Below are 27,419 nucleotides of genomic sequence, written 5' to 3'. Positions count from 1 at the left end.
AAGTTGTGTAAGGTATCTGGGTTTCAGACAGGATATAATAGTGGAATCTCTGCCAAGAGATTCATGTTTGTTATCCATCAGAGCTTTAATTTGTATTTGATATAAAATGGAGGGTTACACTGACAGAATAGATATTTTTATGGCTTCTGGATATTTGTGCTTTACAGTCTGGTTAATCTAAGTGGAAATCATTTTCGTGTGGTAGATTCAAGCTGTGCAAGATCAAGAAAGCATAGTACAAATTGCAACATGCAAATATTCCCTAAATTGGAAATAACTACAGCAAGGTCCTTAGTCTAAGCCCAGAACCATTTGATTTGTGCATTAACAACATGAGAATTAATGGCCTTGTCTGTGTGTTTCTGTGTTTCTATGTCAGTTAATATTTGCCTGTTCTGTTCAGCTGATCTTTGCTTGACTAATCTTGTCTGGATTAGAGCAGAAAAACTTCATCATAACAGCACTGAAAAAGCAAACGCAAGCATAGTAGAAAGCAAAATAGAATGGAGTGAGATCCAGTACCCACCATTTAACATTATTTCTATGAAGATAAAAGCTACTTTATAGTAAGATTAACAGGCAGAGGGTAGGGTATTTTGAGTTATCTTTATGACGTCAAAAATTGGTTTGACTATGGTGCACGCACTCGGGAAGCAAAGGTAAGCAGTTTTGCTTGGAAACATGAACCCAGATCCATATTTAATTGAGTTTCTTAAAGTAGAACTGTCTGTGAATAACCAGCTTTGTCGCAAGTGCCTATGTTTTTACTTATGGTGGATATATTTGTGAACAATTTTAAGTAACCGTATGGAGAATTCACTTCAGCTGGTTATCTGATCTAATAAGAAATGAACCCAGTCCAAAGGTCCAAACTGCTTGTCCAGTCTACAGCCAGGATGCTTTTTATGTCAGCTGTTTGAGAGAGGTAGTTAGCTGTGTTATAGACTGAAGTCAGGCAGACGGTGGGGTAGATATTCACCCTGTGGATTAACTAAATCAGAAATGCATAAACTTTTGTAACCAGTGGCTTATGGCTTACTTCATCAGATGCTGTGAAATGACAAGAGACTCCACTGTTGTCACTGAACAGCCTGATCTTGATCTTCTGTGTGTTTAATCAAGTCAGGTACAAAATAGCTTGGAGCAGTTTATTTTCAGAAGCATCAACTGTAGGAAAAAGTAGATCAGTGCCTTTAGATAACATTGTAACAAAATGTTGTTGCTTTACCAGGGATATGGTAAGAAGACAGAAAACTCTTCTCTCAAAACACCAAATACAGTACACTTTTGCTGGATATATTATGCAATTAGGAATTTCAGCAGTATTTAGTTTGCATATCTTTCTTTATCTGAAAAATCTTTTCAGTTTATGGGACAAAGTACCCATTTGTAATCTTAATAAACTAGAAAGCAATGCAGATAACTAAACTTGGATAAAACATCCAATAATGTTTAGCTGGAACCTCATATAAAATAGATTAAAGTGATGTACTGACATACTAACATAGTTCTGTGATGTTTTGGCATTAACTTTTGTTTTATTTTTCACTTAGTTGCCTACTCAGCTTGTTATATGGCTCTGGAACATGTTTTGGATGACTAGCTTGGATTCAACCCCGTGGCTATATATCGCCATATGCACCAACACAGAGCCAGTCACAGTTCTAGACCCTTTGCTTTGGGAGTCAGACTGCTGCAGCACTTGTTGATGCTCCTTCACTTCGGCACCCAGAATGGTCACCCCACTCACCCCCACCCCACTCCTTGCTATGCCACTGGTGTCACACATTCAACTTAATAGTTATTAAGTGAAGTTACCATCCAAACAGATTTACTTTCAAGCAGGTTAGCAAGTTATGTGCCCTTGTGTTTCAGAGTTGTTCAGGTGAGGGTTATTTCCTAATGGGCACATCTACACATGCATTTAAGTGCAATTAAATTCCATGCACATTAAGCTAATGAGTGTCTCGGCCGGGCTGAGCCGACTCGAGGTGATTCAGAATTTACCCGTTCGTCAGGGCGGGCTGGTGAATGGAGAGGCTGACAAGGCTTAATGGTTGCAAAAAACTTTACTTACGTCGCGGGTGGCTGCGACGGAAACGATTCGGTCGTCTGGACAACAATGTGAGTTGCTCCAGCTGGCGAGGCCAATGCCAGTAAATCCGTCCGTAATTCAAGCAGGTGGGGAAAGGGTACGTCTGGGACTGCGCTCGGCAACGGGAAGAGGGATCGATAGGTGATCAGTCTATCGATCAGCTAGCCGCAAGTCAGATCTCTAAGAGGCACTCTGCAGCGTGCTCAAAGCTCTTCGACTTGGGCAGAAGTCACACTAGTTTTTAAACAGCCAGCAAGCCAATTACCGGCCGCCATGTGTGAATAATTTAGCGTTAGCCAATTGCGGGGCACGAATTTGCATCCGAATGGCGGGAACTCTTTGCACCGTGCATTTCTGTGCTGCAAAGGGAAAATGCATCCTGCAAAGACAGCTGCAAATTGGCGGGAACTCTCTCCTGCATGCGGGTTCTTTATGCAGCAAAAACCCTCGCTGTGCAAGAGGCTCTCGTGTGTCAAGAAAATTCCATAGTGCCGAGGCACCAAACTCACTGGGTTGTGACAATGAGCATTAAGCAGTTTTTGGCAGGTGTCTACTCTGCCAGTGTTGGGGCTGCAGCAGGGTGGGGGAAGCTGGGTGTTCTTTGGGGGCAGCAGGGAGCTGCATGGACTGCAGGGCTGGGGGTGGGGGCAGGGGGCTGCAGGTCAGGAATGAGAGGCACCAGCAGGGCTGGGGGAGGCAGAGGGCTGCAGGTCATGAGTGACAGGTATCAGCAGGGCCAGAGGGGTTGCAGGTTGGGAGTGAAGGGCAGCAGCACAGTTTGGGGGGCAGGGTACTGTGGGTCAGGAGTGAGGGGCAGCAGCAGGGCTGGGGGGCTGTAGTTTGGGAGTGAAGGGTGGGGGAAGGGTCAGCTTCCCCCTAAGCTGCATGGCATGTGCCGCTGCTCAGGCACACTCATGCCATACTGCCAGGCACACCTGCATGGCTGTGCACTCTGCGCAGCTTAGAGGGAACCCTGGGAAGGACACAGGCATATCTGCTCAGGTCCCTTCCGACCCTACCAACTATGAAACTATGAAACTACTCTCCCCTCCACCCCCCCGCAGAATCATATACCCCCCTTAATCCCCACAGGTGTTCACTTTTTTGAAACTGAAAATATGGTAACCCTATCCTTGCCTACCATGCCTCTCAGCACCAGGGCTTTTCCAGCCTCTGCCCCTGTTAGCAACACCCAGTGCCCTGCTGATCCACCTCAGCCCCTGCCAGTGAAAACCAGCACCCTGTGCTCTTCCTAGCTATGGTGCTGGCCCCAGTAGCCCCTGCCCCTGGCCCCAGAACAGCTGCACACCTGCCAGTGGGGGCCAAGGCACTGGCTGCAGGAGGCCTGACCCCCTCCTCCTGGGCTCACCACTCCAGCCTCTCCACCCACAGACACCCTACTCCCTTCCCACCTCCAGCACCACTCTCAGGACATACACATCGGTGAAACAAAAAAACGTTATTACCCTCACAACACCCACCCCATCCCTCCCGTGTCTCCCTCAACAAATGGAACCCCCTCCCTCCTCAACCAACAGAACCCCTCCACCCACTCACCAACAATAAAAAAAAACCTCACAAGCAGGAAACTATTTACAAGGGAGAAACTATATGCAAGAAGAAAACTATATACAAGATTTTGTGTCTTCCACTCCAGAGCAGGGGGCTGTGGGAGAGCAGGAGGGCTAGGGACCAGGGTCCCAGGGCAGGTGCCCAGCACCCCAAAACCTGGATGTTCCCTGGGGCTGAGCTCAGGCTGGCCCCCTAGTAGTAGGGCAGACTCAGCACTACAATTAGTGCTGGCTCACGTCTACATGTGCATTAATGCACATTAAATAATCGCGCCTAAATTTGATACCTGCATTTGTGCAATTAGCCTAAGTTAATGTGCATTAAGGATCTGCATGTGTAGACATATACCCAAAATGCACATTAACTTAGGCTAATGCTCATTAACGCATCTCGTGTAGATGCACCCAATCCATACTAATTTTAATGGTCACTGTGTGGATATCTTTAAGAGTGTTATGTATAACTTGTTACATTTGCCTGGGGATTGCAGGAGGGAACAGCAGAACCATAGGCAGCGTACAGCTCTTGGAATAAACAAGCTTTATCATTCTATAGCTTAACTCTTTGGTCTCTTGAGAACAACACATGGTACTAGGAGTGGGGTTGAAGAAAGAAAGAACAAAAAAAGGAGCATCTCAGAATTCCAGAGGAGTTAAAGCTGTCCAGTAATGCAGCAGAAAACTGGAAGAAATTTTAAGCAGAGCTTCACCATATATATGATGTCCACTAGAGCTACAGAGATGGAAGATTCACTCAAGATAGCAATTTAAAAAAAAATACAAGGCCCAGGAGCTCTCTTTTTATAATAGCCTACAACTGGCAGAAGCAGAACAGAAAAGTTATGGTACAGTAATAAAAATGTTTGAGGAATATTGTATGCCCAAACAAAATGAAACCTTTGAACAGTATAATTTCCACACGAGACAGCAGAAACTATGAGAGACAATAGAGAAGTTTGTCAAAGACTTCAGACTGCTGAACCAGACATGCAGCTTTGGAGACCTAAAAAAGTCCATGATCAGAGACAAAATAGTATTGAGTATAAGGGATACAAGCCTCAGGAAAAGACTGCTAGAGGTTCCTGAGCTTAATTTGGAAAAGGCAGTTAGAATGTGCCAAGTGGCTGAGATAACAAATGCCAGGTTGAAGGAACTGAAGGAAAAAACAGAGCAAGCTGAACTAGATAAAATTACAAGACTGCAAAAACCTAAGGCAACACACAAAAAATACAGAAAGGAGGATCTCACTATGAAGCAGGCAAGTAGAGGCCAAAGAGAATTGCTTGAGGAAACAATGGTCAGCTGCAGATGCTGTGGGGGTTACCACAAGCCCATCCAATGCCTTGCATTTGGTAAGCACTGCAACAAATGCAAAAGATTCAATCACTTTGCAACAGTTTGCAGAAAGGAGCAGGATGCAACACACAAGAAACAGCAGGTGCATGCTCTGTGCAACGAGGAAGAGGAAGAATTCCTTATTAGCACAATGCAAGAAAAAGTACATTCTTCTGGGGACTGGACACCAATAGACTGATTGTGACTTTTAAATTAGATATAAGGGCACAGGTCAATGTAATACCAAAAAACATTATTCAAAAAATGAAAACTAAACCTGTGTGCTATGAGAATAAGAAAATGAGACTTAGAGCATATGATGGGAACATGATTGCAACCAAGGGCGTTTGTGTACTGCATGTTAGACACAATGGTAATATAGTAAAAAATCAGTTTGTAACAGTCCTAGGAAAGCTAGTGCCAATTATTGGGTTGTGAACATGTAAAACTCTAAGTTTGATTAAGACAATGAATGGCATTCAGGGACCAGAAAGCAAGAACATAGAAGAGGAGTTTCATGGTGTGTTTAAAGGGATAGGGAAACTGTCAACTGAGTACAAGATAGAATTAAGAGAACCAAATACTCCCACCATACATGCTCCAAGAAATGTTCCCCTTTTACTAAGGGAGAATCTGAAAAAGGAATGAGAAAGATTAGTTAAAATGGACATAATAGAAAAAGTAGAACAACCAACTGCTTGGGTTCATTCACTGGTCATAACAGAAAAAAGATGGATCCTTGAGATTGTGTCTGTATCCTAAGCAAATGAATAGGTACATCAGAAGGGAGCATTTTCTCATTCCCACCAGGGAAGATGTTTTTGGCAATGTGGCAGAAGCTAAATATTTCTCCACTTTGGATGACTCTCCTGGATTTTGGGAAGTTCCCCTAAAAAAGAAAAGAACTAGATTATGTACCTTTAATACACCCTTCAGAAGGCATTGCTTTTATAAGCTTCCTTCTGGCTTATATTCTGCATCTGAAGTATTTCACAGAAAGGTGCAACAATTTTTTTTAAGATCTTGATGGAACTATGGTTTATACTGATGATATATTAGTTTGGGGAAATACTGTGGAAGTACATGACTTGAGGCTAAGAAAAGTACTAGAAAAAGCTCACAGAACAGGTTTGAAACTGAACAAACAAAAATGCAAATTCAGGGTCAAAGAAATAACATAGCTGGGAGAAAAGCTCTTTGAGAAAGGGGTTCAAATCAATCCTGCAAGGATTAAATCCATTACAAAAATGCTACCCCCTACAGATAAGAGTGTAAAGATTATTGGGAATGATCAATTCTGTAGAGAACTATCTACCTACATTTGCAGAGCAGATCAAACACTTGAAATCACTCCTTCAAAAGAATGCTCAGTGGATACAGGAACATGAATGTGATGCTAAATTTACAAACTTGGGAAAAAATAATGAAAGCTCCAGTGTTAATATTCTATGACCCTAAAAGACCCATTAAATTGTCAACAATTTAAAGAAGGCATTGGAGCAGCTTTGCTTGAAAAGCATGGGGATAGATGGAGATCAGTGGCATACGCATCTAGGGCACTCTCTAAATCAGAGTATCTATATGCACAAATTGATAAAGAAAGTTTAGCTCTGCTATATGGCTGTTAGAAATTTCATATATTCATCTATGGAAGGCCTGAGATAGCTGAAACTACTCACAAACCTTTGGTAACTATAGCAAAGAAAGGGATTATCAGACATGCTACCCAGTTTACAGAGACTTTTCTTTCAACTGCAAATGTATGATTTAGACATACAATTCATGCCAGGAAAACATCTACTGATTGCAGATACATTGTCCAGAGCATATGACACAATGAAAAATGACAGAATTCCAGACTCAAGACATAGTACATGTTAATCTAATTAAAAGAGTGATTCCTGTCACACACAAAATGTGGGCACTAATTGCATAAGCTACTGCTTAGAATGCCACATTGCAAAAAAGTGGTAACAGCTATTTATGCTGGTAGATCTGGAAAACATACACCTAGCCCCTATTCTCAGTTCAAGGAAGAGCTGTCAGTACTGGGTGGCATTTTGTTCAAAGGCTCACAACTTGTTGTTCCAGCAGTGCTAAAGACAGACACGTTAAACAGAATACATGATGGTCATCTAGGCATCGAAAAATGCAAAAGGAGAGCCCAGGGTGCTCTATATTGGCCCAACCTAAATAATGACATAGAAGATTCTGTAAAGGCTTGTACAACATGCCTAAAACATAGATTAGTGCAAAGAAAAGAGCCCATGATGGTCATGGAGGAGCCCGTGGTATCACATGGGCATTGACTTATTCGAAAATTGACACAGAAGTAGAGGCATCCGAACAAGGAAAGCAAACAAGAACTGAACCAATAAGGATTGAGAATGCAGAGAAACTCAGAAGATCACTTAGAGCTAAAAGGTGAACACAAAGACTAATAGAGATCTGTTAAAATGTGCTTTAACAATGGGCTGAACTAAACTTCTAAGGTTAGAATTACAGGGGATATGTTACATGTAAAGGGTGAAGACATATGGAGTATTTTATATAAATTGTTACATTTCCCCAGGGATTGCAGGAGGGAACAGCAGAACAGCAGGCAGAGCATGGCTCTCAGAATAAACAAGCTTTATTGTTCTATAAACTCAACTCCCATGTCTTTTGAGAACAATGCAGGCCTTATATTCCTATGATTTGTAATTGTTGCAAGTGAATGCCTGACAAAGTCCTTTAGGTCAGTAATCCAGATCATATCTTCTTCTTCTTATTTGCTGCAGTTCCCCTGGTAGTTACAGTCATAATCCTTAGTGAGGATTAAGTCACTGGAGATCTGGAGATGAGAAATTCCTTATGAATGTGAATTATTATTATTTACCACTTTCCGCTTTCAGCCTTTGTCTTTGTAGTACCTCCAATGACTAATATGATTTAATCTAAAAATGTGATACTTATGAACTGCAGCATCAAGCAATTTACACTCTCTAAACAACCCTTATCCACTTAGGTCCAGAGCCTTATGAATGTGACTAGTCCCTCAAGGCACCATACTATTGCCAGTATAATGATAACAACTGAACAAACTGATCTGTATGTAACAGATAATTCCCATATGCTCTGGTGTGAAGTACTGTGGCTTCTGTTCCCACATAGATACCAGCTAGCATTTTAAATGTGAGACTTCCTCCCATATAATAGGCCTGCAGAAGAAATCATCAGTCGATAATGGTCTGGCCACGGACAGACATTACACATAGACCAGTTTAAGTGATCAGAAACTAACCAGTTTAAACCTGTAACAGAACAGACAGTGTGCATAAACCAGTTTGAAAATGGCTGAAACCAGTTTGAGATAAACCTGGTTGAATGTAGTATCAGACTTAACAGATTTGCTCAGACTGGTTTATGCATTGTCTGTCCCGGACCCTTTGCTGATTTGATTTAAATCAGAGACCCCCAGCCTCCCAGCATGCTCTCTGGTTGGGGCTCTCTGCTCTAGCCCAGCCAGGCTGGCTTGACCCCTCTGCTCTGCAGCCCGAGCAGGGACCAGGGGTCTGGCCAGAGAGGGGTTTCATTCCCCCTCCCTGTGCCACTGGCAGGGACCTGAGCTGGGTCTGCCCACATTCCTCCCTCGCTGCTGCAGCTGGGAGGCACCATGGCTCCTGAGGCAGAGGGGGGCAGGGAGCAGAGTTCATTTCCCCTCTATCCCACTGGTAGTTGCATGGCTCCCTGCCTGGAATAGGCCCCAGCTGTCTCCTCCACTAAAGGCCAGAGGAATAATCATACCCCTGCCCCTCCAGGGGCCCTGCCTAGCTGTGCCTCCTCCCCACTGCTGCAGTGGGAGGGACAGAGCTCTTGCTGGGGATGGCAGCTCCTGTCACACTGCGGGGGAGAGTGAGCCCCTTCCCAATGAGGGGCTGTGCTGTGGGCTCAGGCTGTGCACGGCAGCACCGGGGTCTGGGGCCAGAGACCTGCAAGCCCCTGCAGTGCTGCCATGCTCCACAGCCACTGTACCAGTCCCACAGTGCAGCCCTGCTGGGAAATTGTGATGGGCTCCTGCCCATTGGCACTCACCTCTTGCTGCTCCAGCTGCCGGGCGGGAACAGGGCCTGGCCCCTGCCGCTCATTCTGTGCTGGGGCAAGCCACTGAGGGGGCTTATACAGCCCCCATTATTCCCCTCCAAGCTTCAGCTGCAGCCCAGCCTGGCAGACCCTGTGGCCAGCAGCTGAATAAGCCCCTTCCTGCTAGGAGGGTCTTTCTCCAAGCACAGAGGGGCTGCTCACACTGCAGCAGGGTCTGCCCAGTGGGGTCTGCCTGGCCCAGCCGCTGCTCCCATGTGCTCAGAGACAGTGGCTGAATAAGCCTCTTCTTGCTGGCAAGGAGCTGTCTCCGAGCACAGGGCAGCAGCAGCTGGACCAGGTAGACCCTACTGTGATGCAAGCAGCCAACAGCTGAATAACCCCCTTCCTGTGCGGTGTGCCTGGCCAGGCTGCTGCTGAAGCTTGGGGAGGGGAGAATACTGGGGGCTGAATAAACCCCCTCAGCGGCTTGCTCTGGCACAGAACGAGCTGCAGGGACCGGCCCCTCTCTGGCCCAGCAGCTGGAGCAGTGAATGCTGACGGGTAGGAGCCCATCACATCTTCCTGGTGGGTCTTCACTGTGGGGCTGGCAGAGCAGTTGTCGAGCACAGCAGCACTGCAAGGGCTTGTAGGGTTCTGGTCCACCCCAGGCCTCAGTGCTACCGTGCTTAGGGCAAGCTTTCAGTGCAGCCCCTTGCTGGGAAGGGGCTTGCTCTCCCCCACAATGTGACAGGGGCTGCCACCCCCAGTAAGAGCTCTGCCCCTCCCACTGCAGCAGCGGGGAGGGGGCATGGCTAGGCTGGGCCCCTTGGGGAGGGGTGTTGGGACAGAGTTATTCCTCTGGTCTCCGGTGAAGGGGACAGCCGGGGGCCTATTCTGGGTAAGGAGCCACCTGGCTGCCCATGTAGTAGAGGGAAAATGAACTCTTCTCCCTGCCCCGCTCTGCCTCAGGGGCCATGAGGCCCCACTGCTGCAGCAGTGAGGGGGGAGTGTGAGCAGACCCAGCTCAGGTCCCTGCCAGTGCCACAGGAAGGGGAAATTAAACTCCTCTCTGGCCAGTTCAGCCTGGGTTGCCCACGGCCCCCACGGCCCAGCACAGATTCCCTGCAGTCAGGGGTCAGCTCTAGCACCCCCTGCGCTTGTCCTGAGCAAGTGCAGGCATGTACCCGCATTGCCTCAGTCCAGAGAGCATGTTTGTCCTGTTACAAACCTGTTCAGCCTAGGGAGATTAGTCTAACCTGCAAAGGTTGAATCAGTTCAGGCTCCAGCTTTTTGAATGTCTGTCTCTAGCCTCTAGAGCTCTTGGGTGGTAATTTTAGGGAAATCCAGAATGCAGGGTGCCAGGGAGCACCAGTGCATGTTGGCGCACACACACACACACACCCCTTACCCCACAACTCCCAGGAGCAGGGCCAGGTAAGACAGCATGGCACACACACACACACAGACCACCTACAGCCTTCTAACCCCATGGCTTCCAATAGTGAGCTTAGGTGGAACAGCACAGAGGTCCGTGGTCGGGCTTCATCCCTTGCATGCACAGGCTGGACGTGGGTGGAACTGGCCCTTGTGGGATGCCTCCTGGGATCTGCCAACCTGTGCTGCACAGCACATGGTGCCTTCCCCGGCTGCCAATGGCTGGCTGGGGCACTATTCCAGGATAGAACCCAGAGTCCCCTTCCCCTCACCCCCAGCAAATATGGGTCCCAGCAGCCTCAGGGTAGGGGTCTGAGCTGACCACCCTGGGAAGTCCTGTCCTCACCTGGGTTCTGGGTGGCAGCTGCTCATTGGTCCCAACTCTGCTGGGCCATGAGCCAGGAGTCACTTGGCCAGTGCAGTCAGTCAGGAGTCAGGCATGTGCAGGCAGGTTCCTGCCAATCTGGGGCTTTTGCTTCAATTTCCTCCAATGGCCAGGATGCTGAGACAGCCTATAAGATCCAGAATGGTCCCAGGAAATCCACAATGTGTGGTCACCCTACCTTTAAGTTAACTAGTAGATGTGTCAAAAATGAGGCATCTGTGGGATACCTCACCCTAAAAACATTGATTTCTACTGTCTTACAAATTAGGCAGACTGGACCTGAGAATGACACCAGTTGATTCCCACGGGTGATTACATATTTATTTATTTAGTTATTACATATATAGGTCAACCTTCCCAACAATGGTTTAGGGCAGCTTACAAAAGAGAGCAAAATGAAGTTACTTTAAACAAGCAAGAGAAACAAATCATGTCTTTTTGCCAGTAGAGCCCATAGAACACCCCTCCCCACAACCCAAATAATAGTTTAGTTTAGCTTAACTGCTAAACATATGTTCAAAAAAGAAAGTCTGAGAGCACTTCTGGAAGATCCCCAGGATCAGGTTTTGGTGGTTCTCAAGGGGAAACTGAGGATAACTATCGAGCAATTTTCCACGTTTTTGTCACATGAACTTGGCACATTGATAATACTTGAAGGATGTACACATACCATCCAAGAAAGAAAAGCTATGAGATAGTTCCAAGCCCCACAGAAATCTATTAGTTGGGAGCCTGGGCTCTAATATACAAGATTAAATGACATGTATACTGATTTTTAATCTGTATGATTGTTGGCTACAAATGTCATAGAATCATAGCAGCAGGGTCGGAAGGGACCTTGTAGATCTTCAAGTCAGACCCCCTGCCTGGGCAGGAGGAAAACTGGGCTCAAATGACCCCAGCCAGGTAGGCATCAAGCCTCTTCTTAGAGACCCCCAGGGTAGGAGCCAGCACCACTTCCCTTGGAAGTTGGTTCCAGATCCTAGCCACCCTAACTGTGAAGTAGTTCCTACGGATGTCTAATCTAAACCTACTCTCCAACAACTTGTGGCCGTTATTCCTTGTTATCCCGGGGGGCACTAGGGGAAAAAAGGTCTCCCAATAACCCTTCTGGTCCCCCCTAGTGAGTTTATAGATGGTCATCAGGTCCCCCCTCAGCCTTGTCTTGTGAAGGCTGAACAGGTTCAGGTCCCGTAGCCTCTCATTGTAGGGTCTGCCCTGCTGTCCCCGGATCATGCAGGTGGTCCTCCTCTGGACCCTCTCAATGTTGTCCACATCCCTCTTGAAGTGGGGTGCCCAGAACTGGACACAGTACTCCAGCTGTGGCCTGACCAGTGTTGCGTAGAGGGGGAGGATCACCTCCTTGGCCCTACTTGAGATGCACCTGTGGCTGCACGATAAGGTCCGGTTAGCCCTGCCGACCGTGACCTTGCATTGTTGGCCCATGTTCATCTTGGAGTCAATAACGACTCCAAGATCCCTTTCTGTCTCCATGCTCTCAAGAAGGGAGTTTCCCATCTTATAAGTGTACTGCTGGTTACTACTGCCCAAGTGCAGCACCCTGCACTTGTCAGTATTGAAGCGCATCCTGTTTTTGTTAACCCACCCCTGGAACCTATCCAGGTCTTTCTGCAGTCTTCCCTCCTTACTAGCGTGCCCACCTCACCCCAAATTTTGGTATCATCAGCAAATTTAAACAGGTTGCTTTTCACCCCGTCATCCAAATTGCTGATAAAGAAATTGAACAGTGCAGGCCCAAGGACCGAGCCCTGGGGGACTCCGCTGCCCACTTCCCCCCAGGTTGAATATGATCCGTCCACCACCACCCTCTGAGTACAACCCTTCAGCCAATTTGCAATCCATTTGACTGTGTAGGCATCAATGCCACAGTCACCTAGTTTTTTAATGAGGATGGGGTGATCGACAGTGTCAAAGGCCTTGCTGAAGTCCAGAAAGACTACATCCATGGCAACACCTGCATCCAATGCTTTTGTGACCTGATCGTAAAAGGCAATCAGCTTGGTCTGACGTGACCTACCCCTAATGAAACCGTGCTGGTTGCCCTTGAGCATCATCCCCAATGCCAGCCCATCACAGATGTGCTCTTTGATGATCTTCTCAAAGAGTTTCCCCAGGATTGAGGTAAGACTGACGGACCTATAGTTTCCCAGGTCCTCCCTCCTCCCTTTTTTAAAGATGGGGACCACATTGGCTATCTTCCAATCATCTGGCACCTGGCCTGAGCACCGTGAGAGCTTGTAAAGCCATGCCAAGGGCCCTGCAATAACCCCTGCTAGCTCCCTCAACACCCTGGGGTGGAGAGCATCTGGACCTGCTGATTTGAACATGTCCAGCCCCTCCAGAAGCACTCTAACCCGGTCCTCCTCAACCTTAGGTCTGGAGGCATTCCCATCGAGTCTGTGTTGAATCACAGTGGGGGAGTCCCGGTCCCTGAACAAGAAAACGGAGGTGAAAAATTTGTTAAAGAGGTCTGCTTTCTCCTCTGGCACAACCACCAGATTGCCCAGCGTAGCTTGCAGAGGCCCCACATTTCCCAGTGCCTTCTTCTTCTTCCAACTCGGGATCCTTAAAATTCTGGTTTATTAGGTGGATTGAAGCACTGTAATGAAGTCAAATCATAAACAAAAAGTTTAGTGCTCACTGCTCTAGGAGGTGTTTAAAATAGCGGGAGATTTTCTGAGATGTATAGTACAGGGTTGAATTAATAAAGTGTGTACAATCTTGACTGATAGCAGACATACCAACTATTATGTATTATATTTTCTGTAAATATCTGTTTAATAAAAGGAGTGTTAGTGAGGATGATCACGATTAACAGAAGTAGGGAGGATCTTGTTGATACTGGCCCAATTTTACAGGCAAAGAGAGACTGGTATGTAATATTCCTGTAATTAAGATCAAACCTAGTTCAATTAGAGTTCGAATGTGTAATATTGAGTAGCTTAAAGAGAGTCCTAAGAATGATTATAGTTTGAGTGAGCACTTTTTATGTGGATGTCATGGAGGTTTAATAAGAATCTACTTCTCTTTTCCTGTGTCTTACAACAGTTCATTTCATATATTCTCCCTGGATAAAGATGAAATGTTAGTGGTATGTCAGGGTGTGGATACAGCTATTGTGCTAATAGACAACTGCTAATCTTCCGTGTTGGCCAATCAAGCTCTGTACCAGCACAGAGAAAGTTGGCAGTTCTGTTATTCATCCTGACTCCCTTCTGGATCATCTGTAGTCATGACTACCACCTTTTTAGTCATGTGGCTGTCAGTATTTCATTCAATGCCTGCATTGTAGAGAGGATTTTTTCCCATTATTTGAGCCTTGTGGGAGCCATAGTGTGGCCAAATAGTGGTACCTTTTTGCCCTCAATTTGCCAGATACATTCTATTTTGCTTGCTACTACTTTCCTGATGTCTGGTGCAGCAGTTCTGGAGAGTAGATAGAGATTATTGACATTCATTGTTTAAGGCTTCCAGTAATGGACCAGCAACTTTTGTTTACCATAGTGTCTAGCTTCTTTGCATGTGCTGATCTTTCCCACACTGGACATGTGTATTCAGCTGTCATATAGCAAAGTCCAAGTGCAGCTTTCAGAACATTCTTGGATTAGCCCCCCATTTGGAGTTGATGGCCTTCTTTAAAATGCTGTTCCAAGAATTAACTTCACATTTTTGTCTTTTCAACATGTGCTTTATATGAAAGCATGTGGTCTAGTGTCACTCCCAAATAGTTAAGATTCAGGCACTGGGTGAAGGCTATTCCTCCAGGTTAGACTGAGTCTCTAATTAATATCTCAGTTCTGAGAGTGGTATTTTAGTACCTTTGTTTTGTTTGGGTTGGCATGTAGTTGATTTTTGATGTAATAGTCTGATACCCCATTGAACACTGATGCCGATATGAATTCAACCTGGGAGAAGTTCTTAGCTTGGCAGGTGGTATAAAAATTGTCTGCATAAATAAAATGTCTTGATTTTTGATGTAATAGTCTGATACCCCATTGAACACTGATGCCGATATGAATTCTTAGCTTGCCAGGTGGTATAAAAATTGTCTGCATAAATAAAATGTCTTGTGTCTGGGTTATCTGGCTGATCATTGGTGTCGGTGTTAAATAGTATAGGTAAAAATACTCTCCCTTGAGGTAGACCATTCCTTTGTTTTTGTCAATGACTCCATGTCTTACAAAATTTGACATAGAATTGTTGATTTTCTAGCAAAGATCATATTATTCATACTAGTTGGTAATAGGGATGTGCAAAGCGAGCCCTATTTGATTCGGATTCAGATTCGGCCTGAATCAGGAACAGCGATTCGATTCGTCGATTCAGATTACTGTCCCTGATTCGATTTGGCCGAATCCGAAGATTTGATGCTGATTCAGAGAATCGGTGATTCGGACATAGACACAACTTTAAATGTTTTTTCTACATACCTCAAGGTACCAGTGTGTCTTGTGAATGCTGTGATGCTGGGGGACATGGAGTGTCCCTTAGGAGTGTGAGGGGCCCTCCATGTACTCAGCAGCAAACCCGGAAGTGGACCAGAAGTACTTCAGAAGTACTTCTATTCCACTTCCAGGTCTACTGGGAAGTGCACGCTCAGCTCGGTAATCAGCTGCAGGGGGACTCCGGGTGCCCCCCCAGAACCCAGGAAGAACCAGTCTCCAAGCCAGCGGGATGCGGGGGGGGGGGGGGGAACAGTGTGCTCCCCAGCAGACACAGAAGTGGACCGGAAGTCCACTGGTCCACTCCCGGGTCTGCTGCTGAGCACAATGGGGAGTCCCCCGTGCTCCTGTGGGACACTCCATGTGCCCCAGCATTGCAGCACTCATGAGCTACCTGCTACTTAGAGGTATGTAGAAAAAACATTTAAAGCTGTGTCTATGCCTGAATCACCAAAGCTTTCCAAATCTCTCCAAATCAATTTGGATGGTTCTGATTCAATTCCAAGAGATTAAAGGGTCCTCTGATTTGATTTTGGATTGGAGATTCAGCCACCAAAGGGCTGAATCTTTGCCAAATTGAACCAGGGACTGAAGCTTCACACGGCCCTAGTTGGTAATCTTTTGTCATATCATATACTTTTGCAAAAAGTCTCTGGTGGTTTACAGTGTCAGAAGTTACCATTTCTTTCTCAAAATCATCTCTGATGTGCTGTGTAATGTTTAATAAGTGACCTGTGCATGATTTCCCTAGGCAGAAGCCAACTTGCTTGGGGATTAAGTGTTCTTCAACAACCAGTGACAAAAGGTTTTAGATAAAGCATTCATTGAGTTTGAAAAGATGACAGAGTAAAGATATAGGTCTGAAGTTCTTTGGGTCTGAGCAATCTTCTCCCATTTTTAGCTATAATTCTTGGTTGCTGCCATATCTTGGGTACTTTGCATGTCATTATACACATACTATACAATTGGAATAACAAGGTCCTTGTTGTTGGTCAAAAGTGTTTTAATTGTTCTGGATGAATATCATCAAAGTCAGCAGCTTTGGCATGTTTAAGAGTATTTATTGTTATATTCAGTAAATTTTTAATTCAGCCATTGTAAAATATGTACCAAAGTGATGAACTCCTCAGTCTTTTCTCTGGAATCAAACTTGGGAAGTTTATTTGACGTCCCAGTATTTTCAATCAGTTAACATACAATCTGAATCTTAGTAATATTATAGTGTTGTACTTTCATTTTTGGATGTTTCTAGATGGTTGCCCATGCTTTTTTGCTATTGTGTGTCATAGCCATATTCTCAAGGAGGTACTGCCACAACTACCTCCCTTCCTCTGGTAGTAAAGCAACCAGCAGCAATAGCTTCCTCTACAATTGGGTCTGTTTTATACAGACTGTTTTATTTTATTTTTGTTTCTATTAGCTGATTCCAGTGCTAGTCCTGGTACATAGTTTGTTTTGTAACCCCTTGAGATACGTCTTTTTGAGATACTACATAGCATTTTTACAAACTGCTCATAGGTTTCTGGTATCGGTTGAATGCTTACTATGGTGGCAAAGTAGTTAGTGAAATCATTCCACTTTGCTTTCTGGAAGCAGCATCAAAGGGAAACTAAGATTAATGTTATGACTGTTTTGATTTGTAAAGATGATCAGCCTATGCTGTGAGTGGGGAATAGGTTCCACAATAGGTTTGTTACAAAATACAGCTTAGGGTGCATACAGGTGATTACTGCACCTGGTTTAAGTTCATGTGGTTGGGGGAGTGGCGGGGGGCATGCTCAGGGTGCTAAAAATAGTCCAATCAGAGTTGGGAGGGGAGAAAAAGAGTACAGACTTGAGGCTGGGCTTTCCCAGCTCTGGGGCTGCTGTCCAAATACACACAGATGTTCAATAGGTCAGGCATGGGTTACCCCAATCAATAGTTAGTTCACCTGAGGAACTACTTAGATCAGGCCCACCATTTTTACCCAATGTAACACCCGTGAACACCTTTATAGATGGGCATTTAGATCAACTTAACAATCAATCTATACATACCCCGATGTTACTAGCAAATACCAAGTCAGGGTTGTAGTCCCCTTTCCAGGAGCTACTATTAAAAGAACTGGGTAGCTTTAGGTCATAAATGAAGCACAACTGCCTTTGTCCACGTTTCAACCCATTCTCCATCTGTTTATTTGTGTTGTATCCCTAGTTAAAACTATGACTGTACAAGTCACTAATGGTAACTCATATTTAATCATGACTGAGTTTTAATGGACTTAGAAAGTTAAAAGTTTTGTTTTGTGGTTTGTAGACTGATGTAATGTTATATATATTCTATAGGTATCTACGATTAGAATTTTAATATGTTCATCATCAGCCATAGCTGCTGTGTTGATGACAAGGTCAGGTTTAATGAAGATTACACTGCCATATCATTTGTGTGGTCTCTGGATCATGAGCTTCATCCCTGATATGTGGTGGTGGTTACCATTTAGCCCTTTGGTGTCTCTTGAAGACACAGTATTTGGCAGCCACAGCAGAAGTGTTCATATCATGGCAACTGTCAGATATCTTGAATATGCAAAGCCTACTACACACCAACCACCTCAAATTTAACTTTATATCCAAAGCTTTAATTAAAGTTTTGCCAGTTGTTCATAAGTATCATAAAATGTCCTTATTAAGGCAGGCATTGACAATATCTGTGAATACTGAAGAGATTTCAGCTGTTAAACATTCTTTAGTATAATCTGTAAAGTCATGGGTTTGTCAGCTCTGAAGATCATTAGCTTATTCTCCGTGGCTGGCCAAAGTAGTACCAATTTTATTTGAAGATTTTCCATATGGATATGTTTTGAAGGTTAGCTGGGAAGAAAAGTAATCAGTAGTCCAAGGCATAGTATAATGCATGAATGTGTGCCAAGATGTTTCTAGCTTAGTCCTATTTCCAGGCCATGAGAGGGTACTGTGCGTTAGAGAGTGACAGATTATGCAGACCTCTTCATGGAGGTTTTCTCCTGCTGACAGGTTATTTGTCAACACAAAATATAGAAGGTTACTCTTCATGTACTTTTAGTAACTTTTTAAATGAGGATAAATGTCACTCTAAGAGCATGTTCTGAAAGCACTGGAGCATGTTGCAGACTCTTACACTCCTCAGGCAGGTCAACCTAGGGACAAATTCAAAAACACATTTTCTTCGTCTGATTTTTAGGCTAGTGCAACTCCTCTTGTCCCTGATCTTGAGGAATTATCTATATAATTGCATGAATGTTGTATTAAGAATAACAAAACCAAACCAAAAGAAAAGAAAAAAAATTCCTTAATGCAAATACCTAGGTGCAATGTTAAGGCATGGGCTGTGTGACAATCACATGTGCTGATCTGTTAACCTAATTGCTTTGAAAACATAGAATCACATTGGTGGTTTTACATTAGATGCTAGTCAGATGAAGCTGGGGCACTTACAACTTTTAGGTATCTCTTAGAAGCTAAAGCCTTTTAGAGAAGTGGAAGAAGGTGCTGATAGCATTGTTAACAACATAAAGGTGGAATAAAATGCACACCGTTTCCCTTAAAATATTTTGTTTAAGCCACACTTCTAAATGTAGGTTTTGTTTGCCCTGCTCCTGAGACTCTTCTTCTGGCGTTGAAGAGAAAAGATCTAGCTGGGTAGTTTTAATCTTTCAAATGGTTTTAAAGAACATTTAGATAAATGATAATAGTTTCATAGTTTCACAGTTGTTAGGGTCGGAAGGGACCTGAGCAGATCATCAAGTTCGACCCTCTGCCATGGGCAGGAATGAATGCTGGGATCAAATGACCGCCGCTAGGTGATTATTTAGCCTTCTTTTGAAGACCCCCAAGGTAGGAGTGAGCACCACTTCCCTTGGAAGTTGGTTCCAGATCCTAGCCGCCCTGACTGTGAAGTAGTGGTTCCTGATGTCTAGCCTGAACCTACTCTCAATCAACTTGTGGTCATTATTCCTAGTTACTCTGGGTATTGCTCGGGGGAACAGGGCCTCTCCCATTCCCCACTGGTACCCCTTGGTAAGTATATAGATAGCCACCAGATCCCCTCTCAGCCTTCTCTTATGGAGGCTGAATAGGTTCAGGTCCCATAGCCTCTCCTCATAGGGCCTGCCCTGCTGCCCCCTGACCATGCAAGTGACTCTCCTCTGGACCCTCTCGATGCTGTCCACATTCCTCCTGAAGTGCGGCACCCAGAACTGGACAAAGTACTCCAACTGTGGCCTGACCAGTGTTGCATAGAGGGGGAGGATCACCTCCTTGGCCCTGTTTGAGATGCATCTGTGGATGCATGGCAAGATGCGGTTAGTCTTACTGACCATGTCCTCACATTGGGGGCTCATGTTCATCTTGGAATCAAAAATGACTCCAAGATCCCTTTCTGCCTCTGTGCTGATGAGAAGGGAGTTCCCCAGCCTGTAGGTATGCTGCTGGTTCTTTCTCCCTAGGTGCAGTACCCTGCACTTGTCAGTATTGAAACCCATCCTGTTCTCATCTGTCCACCCCTGTAACCTGTCCAGATCTAGTTGTAACCTGTCCCTCCCTTCTATCTTGCCCACCTCTCCCCACATCTTAGTGTCGTCCATAAATTTGAACAAGGTGCTTTTCACCCCCTTGTCCAAGTCGCTGATGTAGATGTTGAACAGTACTGGCCTGAGGACTGAGCCCTGGGGGACTCCACTACCCACATCCCTCCAGGTCAAAAATGACCCATCCACCACCACTCACTGGGTGCAGCCCTTTAGCCAATTTGTGACCCATCTGACTGTGTAGGCATCAATGCTACAGTCACCTAGTTTTTTTTTTAATGAGAATGGGGGGAGAGAGAGTGTCAAAGGCCTTCCAAAGCCCAGAAAGACTACATCCACCGTGACACCTGCATCCAAGGATTTTGTGACCTGTTCGTAAAAGACAACAAAGTTGGTCTGACAGGACCTGCCCCTAATGCACCCATGTTGGTTGCCCCTGAGCATAATCTCCCCTGCTGGCCCCTCGCAGATGTGTTCCTGGATAATTTTCTCAAAGAGCTTTCCCTGGACCAAGGTAAGACTAACAGGCCTATACTTACCTGGGTCCTCCTTCCTCCCTTTTTTGAAAATGGGGACCACATTGGCCTTTTTCCAGTCCTCTGGCACCTGGCCAGAGCACCATGAGTGCTCATAAAGCCATGCCAGGGGCCCCGCAACAACCCCTGCCAATTCCCTAAACATCCTGGGGTGGAGAGGATCTGGACCTGCGGATTTAAACATGTCCAGCCCATACATCATATACATTACATACAAAAATGAAATATAGGTGACTGCTAAATTACTTTTACAGCCTAGTATGCGAATACCTCTGAAATTTCTGGGCATCAAAAATATATTTTCATTTAATCTTCTTTATTTATTTACCTACCTAATATAAAGACTATATCATTAGCATAATCAAAAAATAGTCACTATACATGACATACAGTCTGAGTGATGGGCCTGCATTGTAAACTGAACTATGACCAAATGTAATATTTTCCTGAATCTCATTTACAGGGGTTTATCGAATCATAGAAAGTGAGGGTTGGAAGAGACCTCAAGCGGTCATCTAGTCCAACCCCCTGCTCAAAGTAGGACCATTCCAAACTAGATCATCCCAACCAAAGTGTTGTCTAGCCAGGTCTTAACCTCCACCACCTCTCTGAGAGCAGTCTAACACCATCTTCTTTTAAACCTCCCTTCAGGTAGTTGAAGGCTACCATTAAGTCCCCTCTCAGTCTCCTCTTCCTTAGACTAAATAAGCCCCGTTCCCTGTCTGTCCTCATAAGTCATATCCCCCAGTCCCCTCACTAGTTTTGTTTCCCTTCACTGGACTCTCTCCAACTGGTCCACATCCTTTCTGTAGTGGGGGGCCCACAACTGAACATAGTACTCCAGATGTGGCCTCACCAGTGCTAAATAGAGGAGAATAATAATTTCCCTTGACCTTCTGGCAACATTCCTACTGATACAGCCCAGTGTGCTGTTAGCCTTCTTTGCAACAAGGACACCCTGTTCACTCATACTCAGTTTATTGTCCACTGTAATTCCTAGATCCTTTTCTGCAGAGTTGCTGCCCAGACAGTCAGTCTCCACCCCGTACTGGTGCCTGGGATTGTTCTGTCCTAAGTGCAGGACTTTGCACTTGTCCTTGTTGAACCTCAGGAGATTTCTTTTAGCCCATCCTCCAATTTGTCTAGGTTACTCTGAATCCTAGCTCTACCCTCCATCATATCTACTACTCCCCCCAGCATGGGGTCATGTGCAGAGTTGCTGAGGGTGCACTTTATGCCATCTTCAAGGTCACTGAAAAATATACTGAACAAAACCAGCCCCAGGACCAAGCCCTGGGGCACACCACTTGATACTGGCTGCCAACTAGATATCAAGTCATAGACAACTACTTTCTTAGTCTGATGTTCCAGCCAATATTCTATCCACCTTACAGTCCATTCATCCAGCTTGTACTTCCTTAGCTTGCCTGTGAGAGTGTTGTGGGAGACCATATCAAAAGCCTTGCTGTGTTGTGGGAAGCCATTTAGATCAGCAATTCCCAATCAAAGTACCTTGGCAGCCTGGGATGTGGCCAAATCCTTTGTTAAGAAGTGCAAGGAGGCTCAGGCTTGCCTCCCTGATCTCTCAACTGCACTGCTCGACCTGTCTGCAAGGAGACAAGTACTGTAACATTTGTTTTTGAAATTGGGTGTCACTCAATTCACAAGTTTTGGAGAGGTGCCTTGATTCCAGTGAAGGGTCCCTTTAGTCCAATGAGGAATGCCTTGAGTTAAAAAATGGTTGAAAACCCCTGGCTTAGACCAATAAGATGAAAGAGGATTCAATACTGTTATACAGAATTTGATACCAAAATACCTAAGCATCTTGGGTACTTTTATATCAGGTCTGTCCAAATTCCAAATGGCTGGGGGCTGCATGTCTCATGGGTGGTACCACGTGAGGCTGCACACCCTGTGGGTTGAACCAGAGTGAGCCACAGTCTCCTCCAGTTTACACATCCCATGTGTACATTCCTGGTGCACTGTGCCCACCCTCACCACTGCATTGTGTGCCCATGAACTCCCCTCAGTGATACACTTTGCTTCTACAACCCCTGGCCAACTGCTGCATGTCATTCCTGCAATTCCCCTGACCCTCCCCACCCCCCTCAGACTCACCCTCAACTCTTTATACTCTTCTTTCATGCTTCATTGCTCTGCCCCTGAGAGCAGAGACAGGAAACAGAAGTCAAAGGAGGAAAGGGGAGCCTGGAGACTCTGGCTGCTATTGCAGTGGGAACAATGGGGGAATAGCAGCTAGGCAGGAGCCAAGGGGCCCCAATTTAACCCTTGAAGATGGCATGCAAATTGTGGTCTGCCAGTTGAATAGCCCTGCTTTATATAACACCTGAACACAATGCTGTTTGTTACTTACATACAGTCCATAGAGGTAACCAAATTCGTTTCTTAGAATGCTTGAATATCCCAAGGTGATTATAATAGTATAAAAAAGTAGTATACCAGGAAAGAAACAATACAGACTGTCCATAAAGCTTTATTTTTTTCAAGTCATAATACTAGTCAGGAAGTTGAAACATTTTTTCCCACCTCATCACCACTCATATCTTCTATGCAAAGCTTATTTATCAGGGCCTTTTAGAGGAATGTCACAGTTGTCATGAGAGATGTGTGAGTTTCTGCTATTCATCATAGAATTCTATATACTGACAGCTATTTCCTTAGTTAGCATACACTGGTGCGGTCTTATTCAATGGGATTATGCCACGCCATGATATCTGATATGCCAATCCATGATTTGCCCATCTGTGATATCTAAAGTTGTGTGCCAACGTTGTAACATTGTTAATAGTTCCCCCCTCCCCCACCATTACTGGCCATTCCAGGAGGAAAAAATATCCAGTTTAGCTGTATGTTTTTACCCTAAACAATGGCCACAAGCTGATAGAGAGTAGATGTACGTTGGACATCAGAAAGAACTTTTTCATGGTTAGGGTTGCCAGCATCTGGAATGGGCGTCCAAGGGAGGTGGTGCTCTCCCCTACCTTGGAGGTCTTCAAGAGGAGACAGGACAAGCATATAGCTGGGGTCACATGACCCCAGCACTTTTTCCTGCCATGGGTAGGGGGTTGGATTTGATGATTCTTTGAGGTCCCTTCCGACCCTAGCATCTATGAATCTATGAATCCAATGAGTTGAGGTCAGTAGTTTGGAACTGACAATAGATTTTGATAGTACTGTCACATTTTCCCTCAGGGTCTGAACCTCTCAAGACTTAAAATATTAATGCTGGGGCATAAGGGATCATTAAAATATGTCACTGTATTTTTATCTCTGTACTGGTTCTGAGATGCAGACTAAATCAGCCTTCCCCCAGCCCCCTTCAGCTCCTGTTTTCTGCTTTATGTATGCTTGCAATCGAATTCAGACAGTGTTTTACAATTAAGACAAGTCTCAGAAACATTGATTTTATTCATCTAATGAAAATCACCATTCCAGGATGTAATATCAGTGCTATAGCTTGATTGGGATTATAGAAAAAAAATCCTGCAGGGGGCATTGCAATACAATAAAAAGCAGCAATAAAAGAAGCAAGGATGTTCTTTTTTATCAGTATGTCTTGATAATGTTTTATGACTTGAGGCCAGCCAGCTTGGTTCTTATTACTTTTATTTTTACAGCATGGCGCCAGATTTACAGAGAAGCCACTAAAAACTTTTCTTCTAATGTTCTTAATACTATATTTATAAAATAAAATGTAAAATTATTCAATAATGAAGCACTTCTTTGCAGACTCCTGCATTTACTGATATTGAACTGCAGTGTATTAAAAGAGGAGCTGGAAATAATAAACAAAGTGACTTCAGTGTCACTTATCAATAGAGCTTTTTGTTTATTATTCACTAGTAACATTATTTGGCCTTTTTTCCCCTCTATGGTGCCTCATGCATAAAAAAAAAAAATAAAAAAATGTTAGAATATGTTTTTCTGGGTGTTCAGACACACATGCATACACATCCACATACATACATGCACAAAGAAGTGTAGTATGTGGATGTGTGTATATTATACCATATACATACAAACAAATAGTACAGATGGTTAGCATGTGTTAAATAGGAACATTATTTAGGGGATTGATCCTCAGATAATTTTATTTTAATATACATCTGGAAAAGCACTGATAGAAAACATACAATTACTCATATGATTTGCCAAAGAATTTAAATCTATATCCCTGTCACAAAAGTCTTTTCTACACTAGGTTTTTTGTTGTTTTGTTTTTTATACAGACTTCTTATTGCCAATGAATGCAGCCAAACTGAGAAATTTTACAATGCTAAGGCTTGGACTCAGACAAGTTATCACCCGGGGAAATGGTCTTATTAAGAATTACACTATATAATTGTGTATATATCCCAGATATAATGATCAGATGGTGTGATAGGAATTTTACTGAACCATCTATAATCAAGGAGAGTAGCGTCTTGAGGACCAAAAGATGAATATTCCTTCTCTTTTAAATGATAGGCTTAGGTAGTCAGTGAATGTAGTTGCAGTTAATGCAAGAAGCAGCAGATGACAGGACCTGAGGGCTGTGAGCTGTTGATATTTGTAAAGGGAGCACTCCATAGATTTCTCAAGGGTGATGATGGCAGGGAATTCTCTCTCCATTTGATAGAATACAGTACCACTCAGATTTAGCTTTCTTTATCCCTTTCCATTTCTCCATCCTTTATTTTTCCTTGACTCCACTAGTCCTTGGCAGATATCCTTGTGTACTGCAAGATAGGTTTCTTGGCTTCCTCTCACCCAAGAACAATTATTTCCATATACAGATGAATATGATTCTAGCCGAGTTTTAGCCCACAAAAAAAGAATGATTTGTAGCCTGTTAAATGTTTATCTTGGTTTATAAATATAGTTTGTCAGTATTTAATAGAGCAAATTCAGATATTGGGTGGTAGATCAAGATAAGGCAGAATCCTAGTTCATTTTATTATCCAAATGGCAGTTATCCAGATGTCTGCAATCCTAATTTTGGTATTTATGCAATCCTACGTTTTAGTGTGGAGGCGCTCAGTCTCTAGCCCATGGGCTACATGTGGTCTGTGACCTTGTGTCATGCAGCCTGCAGGGCTCCCCGCAGGTCCAGAAATTTGGCGGCAGGAGAGCATTGGTACTGCTCCCCCACTACCAGATTTCTAGGCCCTTGATGAGCCCTGGGCTTCATGTGCTGGATTGGGTGTCCAATCCCAAATATAGGGCTGTGTAGGGATGGCACCAGGCCCCAGGACCCGATTCTAGCATGTGAGAGGCTGGGAAGGTGTGGCACCAAGCCCTGGGGCCCAATCCTAGTGTGAGGAGCAAGGAGGGGGTGGTGCAAACTGTGTGTGTCCCAGAAGTGAGAATTATGTAGGTGGGCAAATGCAACTTGAGCACATGAAGTAAAATGTGATTCTGCTAATAGACTCTGAAACACTTGCCAATTTAGCTGTCAAATTCTACTGTAAAAGGACAGGTTAGTTGGTCAAAAATGCTGGCTTCAACAGGCTTAGGGCATTAGTAGGAAAGGTGATGTGGGACTAGGGATGGAAGGTGAATGAGGTACAAGAAGAGTGGTCGTTTTTCTTCGACGTAATCCTCAAAGCACAAAAGAAAACTGTTCCCATGAAGAGTACAGTTAGCAAAAGGGCTGGCAAGCTCTCCTGGCCCAATAGGGACATTGTGGTCCTCTTGAATAAGAAAAAAAAAAAAAGAAAGAAAAAGGCATATACACAGTGGGAGCTAGGGACAGTCCTCAAGGAGGGCTATACAATGGTGGTCTGCACTTGTAGGGAAATAATTAGGAGCCAAGGTGGCAATTAAGTTAGCCAAGGGAATCAAGGACAATAAGTCCTTCATTAGGTATGTAGGTAGCAAAAAGAAAATAAATGGAAGTGTGGGACCCCTGCTTACCACCTCAGGACAGATGGTAATGGACACTCAGAAAAAAACTGAACTTTGCTTTGTATTTCACTGGACCAAGGGGAAAGACAAGCAAGATAAGGATCACAGACGGCATGATGGGAATGATAGCCTTCCCACTGTGGATGCTGAGCTGGTGCAGAACCAACTAGAAAAGCTAGACATTTGTATGTTAGCAGGACCAGATAGACTTCACCCGAGAGTGCTGATGGAGCTGGCTGAGGTCATTACAGAACTCCTGGCAAAACTCTTTCTAAAATTCTGGCACACAGGGGGGATCCCTGAGGATTAGAAGAGGGCCAACATTGTGCCCATCTTCAAGAAAGGGAAGAGGGAGGACCCAGGCAACTATAGGCCAATCAGCCTAACCTCCATCCCAGGGAAAATCCTGGAAAAACTCATTAAAGAATCCATGCGCAATATGTTCGTTGAGGGCAAGATTCTGAATGACAGCCAGCATGGCTTCATCATGGGTAGGTCTCATCTTACCAATTTCATCTCCTTCTATGAACAGGTCTCTTGTCACCTGGGCACAGAGAAGGTAGACATTATATACCTAGACTTCCAAAAGGCTTTTGATCTAGTATCCCACAATATCCTTGTGGGAAAATTGGAAGATTGTGGGCTTAACTGCTCAACAGTTCAGTGGGTGGAAAACTGGCTGCATGGTAGGACCCAGAGAGTTCTCATGAACAGATCTGGTTCATCCTGGCAAGAAGTGGCCAGTGCTGTCCCTCAGGGGTCCGCGCTTGGACCAGTGCTTTTCAACATCTGTATCAATGATTTGGATGTAGGAGTGAAAAGCTCGCTGTTCAAGTTTGTGGACAACACCAAGTTATGGGGGAGTGTGGTCATGCCAGAAGATAGGTTGCAGATACAGGCAGACCTGGACAGGCTGGAGAGTTGGGTGGACCAGAACCAGATGAAGTTCAACACTCAGAAGTATGAGGTTCAAGTACAAAGTTATACTTGAGAAGTATAAGTTCGTTCCATCCGGGGGCAAGAAATCCCCAACATACCTACAGGCTTGGTGGCAACAATTTGACTTGCACCATGGCCAAAAGGGACC

At 44.6% G+C, this 27,419-nt stretch overlaps 1 long non-coding RNA gene across 1 annotated transcript in view; it reads left to right on the top strand.

The window, feature by feature from the left end:
- The first annotated feature begins 453 nt into the window (after nt 1-453).
- Nucleotides 454-27,419, top strand: part of LOC132247755 (uncharacterized) — a 120,696-nt gene continuing 93,730 nt past the window's right edge. The window contains exon 1 of the long non-coding RNA XR_009459150.1: nt 454-659. This is a non-coding gene — a long non-coding RNA (uncharacterized LOC132247755). The remainder of the gene's footprint in view (nt 660-27,419) is intronic.

This window comes from Alligator mississippiensis, chromosome 1, assembly GCF_030867095.1.
Source record: "Alligator mississippiensis isolate rAllMis1 chromosome 1, rAllMis1, whole genome shotgun sequence".
In the NCBI taxonomy this organism is placed as follows: Eukaryota; Metazoa; Chordata; order Crocodylia; family Alligatoridae; genus Alligator; species Alligator mississippiensis.
This window is presented reverse-complemented; position numbering and strand designations above follow the sequence as displayed.